This window comes from Hesperophylax consimilis, chromosome 8 (assembly GCF_061612785.1).
Source record: "Hesperophylax consimilis isolate HC1 chromosome 8, BYU_Hcon_1.0, whole genome shotgun sequence".
Classification (NCBI taxonomy): domain Eukaryota; kingdom Metazoa; phylum Arthropoda; class Insecta; order Trichoptera; family Limnephilidae; genus Hesperophylax; species Hesperophylax consimilis.
This window is the reverse complement of record NC_142843.1, coordinates 41,926,332-41,936,836: the sequence shown is the minus strand read 5'-3', so window position 1 is coordinate 41,936,836 and position 10,505 is coordinate 41,926,332. Positions and strand designations below refer to the sequence as shown.

General features: G+C 36.5%; 1 pseudogene; it reads right to left on the bottom strand.

The window, feature by feature from the left end:
- Positions 1-8,717: 8,717 nt before the first annotated feature.
- On the bottom strand, positions 8,718-9,467 carry LOC149422088 (uncharacterized; annotated as a pseudogene).
- Between the last annotated feature and the right edge of the window lie 1,038 nt (positions 9,468-10,505).

The window sequence follows — 10,505 nt, the reverse complement described above, 5'->3', positions numbered from 1 at the left end:
GGTTCTAACCCAGTTTGAAATAAGCGTCCATTAAAATCATGATTTTTCTAAGAATCAAACTTAATGGAGATTTTAAGACTGAATTCGATTTGTACCATGATCCTCACCACTTTTCCAAAAGTTCAGCCCATTCTGTACCATAGAGCCATAGAAAACTGCATCAAAAGTTCGAACCCAAGTCTGAAATGAGGGTCCGAAAAATCATGATTTTTCTAAGAATCAAATTTAATGGAGATTTTGTGACTGAATTCGATTTGTACCACGATTCTTATTGCTGTTCAAAATTTCAGCCCATTTGGTTTCATAGAGCCTGAGAAAACTGCTTCCAAAGTTCGAACCCAAGTCTGAAATGAGCGTCCATTAAAATCATGATTTTTTTTTAAATCCCTCTTTATGAAGATTTTGTGACTGAATTCGATTTATACCACGATTCTTACCACTTTTCGAAAATTTCAGACCATTTGGTACCATAGAGCCTGAGAAAACTGCTTCCAAAGTTCGAACCCAAGTCTGAAATGAGCGTCCATGAAAATCATGATTTTTTTATAAGTCCCTCTTTATGGAGATTTTGTGACTGAATTCGATTTATACCACGATTCTTAACACTTTTCGAAAATTTCAGACCATTTGGTCTGAAATGAGGGTCCGAAAAATCATGATTTTTCTAAGAATCAAATTTAATGGAGATTTTGTGACTGATTTTGATTTGTACCACGATTCTTATTGCTATTCAAAATTTCAGCCCGTTTGTTCCCATAGAGCCTGAAAAAACTGCTTCCAAAGTTCGAACCCAAGTCTGAAATGAGCGTCCATGAAAATCATGATTTTTTTAAAAGTCCCTCTTTATGGAGATTTTGTGACTGAATTCGATTTATACCACGATTCTTAACACTTTTCGAAAATTTCAGACCATTTGGTATCTCATAGAGCCTGAGAAAACTGCTTCAAAAGTTCGAACCCAAGTCTGAAATGAGCGTCCGAAAAAATCATGAATTATTAAGAATCAAACTAAATGGAAATTTTGTGACTGCATTCGATTTGTACTGCGATTCTTACCACTTTTCCAGAAATTCAGCCCATTTGGTACCATAGAGCCTGAGAAAACTGCTTCCACGGTTCTAACCCAGTTTGAAATAAGCGTCCATTAAAATCATGATTTTTCTAAGAATCAAACTTAATGGAGATTTTAAGACTGAATTCGATTTGTACCATGATCCTCACCACTTTTCCAAAAGTTCAGCCCATTCTGTACCATAGAGCCATAGAAAACTGCATCAAAAGTTCGAACCCAAGTCTGAAATGAGGGTCCCAAAAATCATGATTTTTCTAAGAATCAAATTTAATGGAGATTTTGTGACTGAATTCGATTTGTACCACGATTCTTATTGCTATTCAAAATTTCAGCCCATTTGGTTTCATAGAGCCTGAGAAAACTGCTTCCAAAGTTCGAACGCAAGTCTGAAATGAGCGTCCATTAAAATCATGATTTTTTTAAAAATCCCTCTTTATGGAGATTTTGTGACTGAATTCGATTTATACCACGATTCTTACCACTTTTCGAAAATTTCAGACCATTTGGTATCATAGAGCCTGAGAAAACTGCTTCAAAAGTTCGAACCCAAGTCTGAAATGAGCGTCCGAAAAAATCATGAATTATTAAGGATAAAACTTTATGGACATTTTGTGACTGCATTCAATTTGTACAGCGAATTTTACCTCTTTTCCAAAATTTCAGACCATTTGGTACCATAGAGCCAGAGAAAACTGCTTCCAAAGTTCGAACCCAAGTCTGAAAAGAGCCTCCACAAAAATCATGACTTTTCTAAGAATCAAACTTAAGGGAGATTTTAAGACTGATTTCGATTTGTACCACGATTCCTACCACTTTTCCAAAATTTCAGCCCATTTAGTACTATATAGCAAGAGAAAACTGCTTCCAAAGTTCGAACCCAAGTCTGAAATGAGCGTCCAAAAAAATCATGATTTTTTTAAGAATCAAACTCTATGGAAATTTTGTGACTGCATTCGATTTGTACAGCGATTCTTACCACTTTTCCAAAATTTCAGCCCATTTGGTACCATAGAGCCTGAGAAAACTGCTTCAAAAGTTCGAACCCAAGTCTGAAATGAGCGTCCAAAAAAATCATTTTTTTTTAAGAATGAAACTCTATTGAAAATTTGTGACTGAATTCGATTTATACCACTATTCTTATTGCAATTCCAAAATTTCAGCCCGTTTGTTTCCATAGAGCCTGAAAAAACTGCTTCCAAAGTTCGAACACAAGTCTGAAATTAGTGTCCATAAAAATATTGATTTTTAAAAAATTCCAACTTTTTGGAGATTTTGTGACTGAATTCGATTAATACCACGATTCTTAACGTTTTGCAAAAATTTGAACCCGTTTTGTCCCATAGAGCCTGAAAAACAGTTTCCAAAGTTCGAACCCAAGTCTGAAATAAGCGTCCATAAGAATCATGATTTTTCTAAGAATCAAACTGTATGGAGATTTTGAGACTGATTTCGATTTACAACATGATTCTTATCACTGTTCCAAAATTTCAGCCCATTTAATTTCATAGAGCCTGAGAAAACTGCTTCCAAAGTTCGAACGCAAGTCTGAAATGAGCGTCCATTAAAGTCATGATTTTTTTAAAAATCCCTCTTGATGAAGAATTTGTGACTGAATTCGATTTGTCCCACGATTCTTACAACTATTCCAAAATTTCAGACCATTTGGTACCATAGAGCCAGAGAAAACTGCTTCCAAAGTTCGAACCCAAGTCTGAAATGAGAGTCCATAAAAATCATGATTTTTCTAAGAATCAAACTTAAGGGAGATTTTAAGACTGAATTCGATTTGTACCAGGATTCTTACCACTTTTCCAAAATTTCAGACCATTTGGTACCATAGAGCCAGGAAAACTGTTTCCAAAGTTCGAACCCAAGTCTGAAATGAGAGTCCATAAAAATCATGATTTTTCTAAGAATCAAACTTAAGGGAGATTTTAAGACTGAATTCGATTTGTAAAACGATTCTTACCACTTTACAGAATTTCAGCCCATTTGGTACCATAGAGCCTGAGAAAACTGCTTCCACGGTTCTAACCCAAGTCTGAAATTAGCGTCCATTAAAATCATGATTTTAAAAATAATCCAACTTCATGGATTTTTTTGACCGAATTCGATTTGCACCACGATTATACCACTTTTCCAAAATTTCAGCCCATTAAGTACCATAGAGCTTGTAGTCCAGTCAAGATGTACATCCGTGCTTGCAAAAGGTCCAGTCATTCTGAATTTTTTATATGTTGTTAGGACCTAAACCAGTATTAAAAAAAAAAATTTGCAACTTTGAAAGAGCTGTGCGAGCGGCGGTGGACCTAAAAAACCAGGAAATTTTCTAATTCTTTTCAGTTTTTGCTCAATATCTCAGTAGAGGAAGGGTCTGACTGGTATAGTCTGTATTTATACTTTTAAAGTAGACTAAATTTGCTACAATTTGAGACTAAAGCAAGCTATATAAAGCCATTGGTTTTCAAGATACAGTTCTTCAAAAATAGGCAATTTTTTCCAAAAAGTGAAATTTTTTCGAAATGGTCACTTATTTTGTAAAATAATTTCTAAAATACGCATCTCACGTCAAATATTGTGTGAAATAAAGTTGTTGTAAATTTAATAAGCTTTTATTTGAGACTAGATTGATATCTGTAGACTAAACGGTTTTCTCAAAAATAGCAGATAACCAAAAACAGTCATAAGTGGGTTTTGGGTGATATGCAAATAAACTGTTCTCGCGTCTTTTTATGGTTTTATTGTGCTGTGAAATAAATCCATTAATCATCGTGGGTTTATCCTAGGGTTATAATATAATTACGACTATTTCAAATTTCAAGTACCCATTAGTACCCATATGAATGGGCACGCATATTCATGAGCTGTTCGAGCCCACATTTTGGCAAACCTCACACTGGCCAGCATTGTTTTTTATGAGGTTGACATAACTCCTGAGTAGCGAGACGAGACTGAAAAATTGCTGCGATACACTGAAAGGTCTCTCACTATATCAGCAGAAGAAATTGATACCTACCAAATACTAAAGGCAAAATTTAAAAGTGCCTTGGAGAAAATTAAAGCGAATGGTCCAACATCACAGTTGGGGGTCCAATACTTTCGTATGACCACTTTGATAAAACTATTCATCCAGGCAGAGCGTGCTGGTGATTGGAACCTTCATTTTTATTTTATTTTTTTTTATTTTTTATTATTTAACATTATAAATGATAACAATATGCAGACTTATAAATAATTTGTTCATTATTATTCTATTTCTCCATAAGTTGAGCTCCAGGAGCTCGTGTTTATGGGAGGAGTCTTTACATTTAGTTCTAATGATTTTTTAAACAATAATCAAAAACTTTTGAAATAAATACAAACATAATATTAACATAGGTACACAAATTAGAAAATTGTTTTTTTAAAGATAATTAAAATAATTCATCTTTTTACAGATTAAGTAAGCGTGAGGAAATTAAGGGTACAATATATCAAGAAAAAATTAGAAAAGTAGTTTTTTTTAAAGACAATCAAATTAATATATATTTTTTACAGATTGAGTAAGTGTAAGAAAATTTGTACACTGTCCACAACATGCTCCATTTTTTCCACGCAGCTGGACATTTTTTGTATGCTAAGAGCGCGCACCTCTATCTTCAGGATATGATGGCTCTATAAGATCGGATGGATTAAAGTGAATACTACATGTATCACATGAATCACAAAAGGATCCTTCACCATTTGCCGGTCTGACAAGTTTTGGTCTGGGTTGTAGTCAGACCTAACAATTGAGCAGAAGCTGATGCGATCCTTGAAAACCTACGGTGGGTTGACCCAAGGAAGAGGAATCTCCGAAAGTGTTCTGGCAAGGTGGACAACAGGAATGGTGTTTATGTTGAACATTTGTGAAGAACTGGAAAGTTTTTGCAGCTTATCATGTCATACTGGAGAGCAGCATGTAGACATGAGACCTTCTCGAATCATCCGAGATAATAGTGATGTGGAAAAACTAAAAAACTGGTATGCTCTCCACGCTCCATTTCCCAAAACTGACAGTTTAATTTCTATCAGTAGTGGTTTACTGGCAGGTCCTCAAATTAATTGCCACACAGCCCAGAGAGTTGGAACGGAAGGAGTAATGAAAATTGTGGGGAAAATGTACGACAAGGTAGTAATAAAATGGAAAAATAAAGTTACCACGCTGGCATCGATCACCTCTACCGTTAAACTGCTGGACAAAAACAGAAGAGTGGCTGTGGATCCGCTGACAATTTTTCAGCGAGTGTGTATTGCAAAAAAATCTGAACAGGATTTACAGGATGACTTCAAGTATGAGTTGGCCCCGTTCCCGATGTCTCTGTTCAATGAACAAGGGATGCGCAAGGGCACAAAATCTACTCTGTACTCTGCCTTCACTCCTCTTTCCAGCCACACGCCGATACCGATAGATGCCAGCACTCACGTCATTTTGGATGTTGGCTACCTCTTGCACAAGGTCGTGTGGCAGCGGAAAAGCACGGTTCGAGCACTTTTGGCGCGTTATACCACCTACGTCCGAAACCACTTTAGGAAGAACGTCTCCATCGTTTTTGACGGCTACCCCGAAGATGCTACCAAAAAAAAACACCAAAACAGCGGAACGACTCCGGCGCTACGCAGCTCATTCCAGCTATGAATTGACTTTCGATGAATCCACAGTAATTCAAATTGCTCAAGAGCATGTTTTGGGCAATGAAAACAATAAGAGACGCCTTATAACTCTTCTCTTTGACGCCTTTCAGAAGGAGGTAGTAGAAGTGGCTGTTGCCGAAAAAGATGCTGATCGAGAGATCGTCATGATGGCGTTATCAAAAAGAGCAGATGCCGATCGGGTCGTCATAGTGGGAGAAGATGTCGACCTGCTCGTTCTTCTCAATGGTTTAGGCGCTGAAGAGACAAACGTCTATTTTCAGAAGAGCACGAAGAGTGAAGCTGGTTGCTGTCACTACTCTTACCTCCTACAATAACCAGGACTCCCGACAATTACCAGGAACGGTACTATTTACCCACGAGTTTGCCGGGTGCGATACCACCTCAGCACCGTTTGGCCAAGGAAAGACCAAAATCAACACACTTCTGAGCAAGAGTGAACCACTTGCTGAGCAAGTGGAGGTCTTCCTTCGGCCAGACTCTACCCCACAAGCCGTGAGTGAAGCAGGCATCAAGTGCTTCGTGGCTCTATATGGGGGTGACATCGCGAGGGATACTTTGGATTTCCTTAGGTATAAGACGTTTGTCACTTCAACAAACATAAACCTCGCCCGTTTGCCACCGACGGAAGATGCTGCAGGCCACCATGCAGCAAGGTGCTACCTCCAAGTGCAGAAGTGGCGGGGAGTCAACTTGAATCCCACTGAATGGGGGTGGAAGCTGTCTTCTCAAGGACTCACCCCCATCCCCACCACGATGGATCCCGCACCTCCTGCCCTTTTGCGAAAAATTTCGTGTAAATGCAATAAAGGATGCTCTGGGAGCTGCTCGTGTAGAAAGGCTGGGCTCCACTGCTCAGTCCTCTGTCAGTCATGCGGTGGCAAATTTTGCATTGACGTCCCGGATGTGGAGCTGAAATGCTCGGACGATGAAGATGACCTGACTACAGACTGGGCGCCTCTCCCAGCTAAGATAAAAAGAAAGACATGATTTGGCAACCAAGACACAATACCTACATGATTTATATTAGTTTTATTTTTTGTGTACATGTAATTTGTCCTTATAGTAGGTACCATGATGTTTGTACAAGCATTTTGGTATGTAGGTATATAAAACAATGTTTGAAGATGACGTAATTCCCGATAGATGTAATATCTTTTCTTTTTTTCATCAAAAATCTGTTAACTGTTTGATAAATAAAACCATAAAAAGACGTGAGAACAGTTTATTTGCATTTCACCCAAAATCCACGTATGACTGTTTTTGGTTATCTGCCATTTTTGAGAGAATCGTTAAGTCTACAGATATTAATCTAGTTTCAAATAAAAGCTAATTAAATTTACAACAACTTTATTTCCCATAATATTTGACGTGGGATGCGTATTTTAGAAGTTATTTTACAAAATAAGTGACCATTTCGAAAAAATTTCACTTTTTGGAAAAAATTGCCTATTTTTGAAGAACTGTATCTTGAAAACCAATGGCTTTATATAGTTTGCTTTGATCTCAAATTATAGCAAATTTAGTCTACTTTAAAAGTATATAGGCAAACTACGCCGGTCAGACCCTTCCTTTATTAAGCAAAAACTGAAAAAAATCCGAAAATTTCCTGGTTTTTTAGGTCCACCGCCGCTCGCACAGCACTTTCGAAGTTGCAAAAAATTTTTTTTAATACTGGTTTAGGTCCTAACAACATATCAAAAATTCAGAATGACTGGACCTTTTGCAAGCACAACCCCCTTTTCATGTTTAACTTGACTGGACTATTGAGAAAACTGCTTCCAAATTTCAAACCCAAGTCTGAAATAAGCGTCCATAAGAATCATGATTTTTCTGAGAATCAAACTTTATGAAAATTTTGTGAATGAATTCGATTTGTACCACGATTCTTATGGCTATTCCGAAATTTCAGCCCGTTTGTTCCCATAGAGCCTGAAAAAACTGCTTCCCAAGTTCGAACACAAGTCTGAAATGAGTGACCATAAAAATCATGATTTTTTAAAAAATCCAACTTTATGGAGATTTTTTTAATGAATTCAATTTCTTCCACGATTTTTACAATTTTTCAAAAATTTCAGCCCATTTGGTACCATAGAGCCAGAGAAAACTGCTTCCAAAGTTCGAACCCAAGTCTGAAATAAGCGTCCATAAGAATCATGATTTTTCTGAGAATCAAACTTTATGAAAATTTTGTGAATGAATTCGATTTGTACCACGATTCTTATGGCTATTCCGAAATTTCAGCCCGTTTGTTCCCATAGAGCCTGAAAAAACTGCTTCCCAAGTTCGAACACAAGTCTGAAATGAGTGACCATAAAAATCATGATTTTTTAAAAAATCCAACTTTATGGAGATTTTTTTAATGAATTCAATTTCTTCCACGATTCTTACAATTTTCCAAAAATTTCAGCCCATTTGGTACCATAGAGCCTGAGAAAACTGCTTCCAAAGTTTGAACCCAGGTCTGAAATGAGCGTCCATAAAAATCATTATTTTTTTTTAAATCCCTCTTGATGGAGATTTTGTGACTGAATTCGATTTGTACCACGTTTTTACCACTTTTCCAAAATTTCAGACCATTTGGTACCATAGAGCCTGAGAAAACTGCTTCAAAAGTTCGAACCCAAGTCTGAAATGAGCGTCCAAAAAAATCTTGATTTTTTTAAGAATAAAACTAATGATTTAAACAGAAATAAACTCTTATTTTGTATGATTTGCTTTTATTAACTGATAAGAAGTACATTTGTTATACACTCGCTTTGCAATGTCACAGAAGAGAAGAGGAGTACATATATTCTACCTACAACAAGGTCATGTTAGAGTTTCTACAAAAGGGCGGGAAATTTAAATCCATCACTCCCTCTAAATTCGAGCCTTATAATATTAAAAAAAATAACTGGATATTAATTACCCTTTGAAACAAGATATTATACAACTTTCAAAATATTCTTACATAATATTATTTGTAGAGTTTTTAATTGTGCATTCCAAGTTTAGATCTTAAAAATTGAAATTTATCCTTTGGCAATGCTTTGGTAAATATATCTGCATATTGATTATCACTACTTACAAATTTTAGATCAATAATTTTTTGATAATATTTTTCTTTAACAAAGTGGTACTTGATGTCGATATGTTTACAGCGTTTATGGAAGTTTACATTTTTGATAACACTGATCGCACTTTGATTGTATAAATGTAAGCACATTGTATCTTGTTTATATTCCTCAATATCACATAACAACTGTTTTATCCACATAGCTTCTTTGGTTGCAGCACAGGCTGCCATAAATTCTGCTTCTGTTGTTGACAGGGCAACTGTTTGTTGTCTTTGGCTAGACCATGTTAAAGCTGCTCCATTTTTGATGAAAACATAGCCCGTGATTGAACGTCTTGTATCAGGATCATTGGCATAGTCTGCATCACTATAACCATTCACTACTGGTGGCTGTGATGTGGATGAGTAATACAGTCCGTACTCTTTTGTATCTTTCAGATATTTGAAGATTTTCATCACGGCATTCCAGTGTGTTTTATTGTAACAATTTAAAAATCGACTCACTAGGCTCACTGCATACATAATTTCAGGTCGACTCACTATAGCTAGGTGCATGAGGGAACCCACAGCTTCTCTGTAAGGAATGTTCTTTTCTGGGTCTCCATCTCCTTTTTGTAACTTTACATGAGGGTCCACAGGAACACTGTTGGGGTTGGCATCAGTCATGTTAAACTTGTGCAATATCTGTTCCACATATTTAGTCTGATGTATGAATATACCATTGCTGAGTATCTCAATTTGCATGCCTACAAAGTTACTCACTGAATTCACTATTTTTACATCAAATACAGTTTTTAAGTCATTAGTTATTTCTTTTAGTACTGATTCATCTTTAGAAATAACAAGCCGTCATCAACATACAGGCAAAGGTAGCATTTCTTATTGTTGACTTGACCAACATAAACACATTGATCAGCTTTGCTGTTGACGAAACCAAATTTCTTTAAAATCGAGTCAAACTTCTTATTCCAGCAACGGGGAGATTGTTTCAAGCCATACAGAGACTTGTTGAGCTTACATACCATATTGCCTTCACTAGGCAGACCTTCAGGTGGAGTCATTAATATAGTCTCTTCAAGCTCACTGTATAAGAATGCGGTTTTGATGTCAAGTTGGATGATTTTAAGGTTATACTGGACAGCCATGGATAATAATAAACGTATCGAATCATACCTTACAGTTGGTGCAAAGGTTTCGGTGTAGTCGATACCTGCTGTTTGTGCAAATCCTTTTGCACAAAGTCGTGCCTTGAACCGTGGACCCGTTGACTCCTCCTTTATTCGGAACACCCATTTGCATCCTATCACTTTGGCATTTGGAGGTTTTTCTATCAATATCCAGGTTTCATTCTTCTTATGCGCATCTAGTTCTTCATCAATTGATTTTATCCATTTTTCTTTATTTTCTGAACTAATTGCTTCTTCATATGTTTCCGGAACATCAGAAATAAATGGACATAGGTAAGTAATTTCTTCAGGCAAGTTTTTGTTTTTGTTTCTAGGTCTCAACTTCACACTACTTACTTCAGGTGATTCAATACTGGTGTCTGGTATGTATTCACTGTCAGAAGTGGATTTGTTTTCTTTTACAGATTAATTTGAACTTTCTGAGGCACAATCTTCATCTTTTGAACTTTCCGAGGCACAATCTTCATCTTTTGAACTTTCCTCTTCTGTTTCAATTTTATTCATGGATAATTCTAAA